Raw genomic sequence first — 1,634 nt, forward strand, 5'->3', positions numbered from 1 at the left:
ACCTACAAAACTCCAATTCAAGCTTCTCCTTACTCATTTGATCACACAGGAAATGAAACTTGGTTTCAATATGTTTACTCCTGCCATGTGCCATAAGATGCTTAGCTAAATCAATTGCTGATTTGTTATCCATCAACAACCTCATAGGCCTGCAATTTCTCAAGTTTAGTTCTTCCATTAAAGCTTCCAGCCATAGAGCTTGACAGGCTGCCATCACAGCAACAATATATTTTGCTTCACATGTTGACAAAGCAACTACACTTTGCTTCTTTGAGCACCAAGAGATTGGTGATGTTCCAAATTTGAAAACATAATCAGTAGTGCTTTTCCTATCATCCTTATCATCACACCAATCTGAATCACTATAACCAAACACTTCTCCTTCTATATTCTTCTGACTGTAAGGATATAAAATGTCAAGATCCAATGTTTCTTTCACATACCTCAGGATCCTCTATGCTGCCAAGAAGTGAGGTGTCTTTGGTTTCTCCATAAACCTGCTTATCAACCCAACACAATAGGTAATATCCGGTCTGGTGTTACATAGGTACCTCAATGAGCCTACAATTTGCTTGTACAAGGTAGGATCAACTTCTTTCTCATCCCCATCTATTTGCAGCTTAATTCCAGTTTCTGTTGGTGTGATAATAGAATTGCACTCCATCATATTGAACCTCTTTAGGATGTCTTCTGCATACTTCTTTTGATGCATGAAAATCCCTTTACTGGTAGAAACAAATTCAATACCCAGGAAGTATGATAGTTCACCAAGATCAGACATCTCAAATTCTTCTTCCATAGCTGCTCTCCAATGTGAACTTTGTAAGGCTTCATCATGACTCATTGGTTCTGATTCAGCAAGTAGAGCAAAGTGCACAAAATCCCCTTCTACAGTGATTGCTATATCAGGATACAATTTATACTCTCTAAGTGTTTGTGGTACTTGTCTCTCTCTTTGTGACCTTCTGAGTTGCTCTCCACATGATGGTACATTTTCTTCACTTTGTTTGTCTTCAAGGTTCACAATCACCTTTCTTTCACCATTGTCAATAGCATTTATTTCCCAATTCCAGCCCTTTGTTTCATCTATCAAGACATCTCTGCTAATCACAACCTTCCTCATTCTAGGATCATACAACTTGTAGGCACCAGTTGGATGATATCCAATGAGTATCATTGGTTCAGCCTTGTCATCAAGTTTCTTTATGTTCTGCTCAGGCACATGCCTAAAACACAGTGAACCAAATATTCTGAAATGACTCACACTAGGCTTCTTTTCTGACCATGCTTCTTCAGGTGTGTATCCCTGCAATCTCTTAGTGGGACACCTGTTCAGAATATACACAGCAGTAGAAGTTGCCTCTCCCCAGAAATAATGAGGCATTCCCTTCCCTTTCATCATGCTCCTGGCCATGTTCAAAATGGTTTTGTTTCTTCTTTCAACAACACCATTATGCTGAGGTGTATAAGGAGATGTCACTTCATGAATTATCCCCTCTTTATAAAAAAAATACTTGAGATTCATGTGAGTTATACTCACCACCTCCATCTGTTCTAAGCACTTTGATTACCTTATCACTTTGTTTTTCACTCCACAGCTTAAACTTCTTAAAAATGTTAAACACTTCATTTTT

The sequence above is a fragment of the Glycine soja genome, chromosome 7 (genome assembly GCF_004193775.1).
Source record: "Glycine soja cultivar W05 chromosome 7, ASM419377v2, whole genome shotgun sequence".
NCBI lineage: Eukaryota > Viridiplantae > Streptophyta > Magnoliopsida > Fabales > Fabaceae > Glycine > Glycine soja.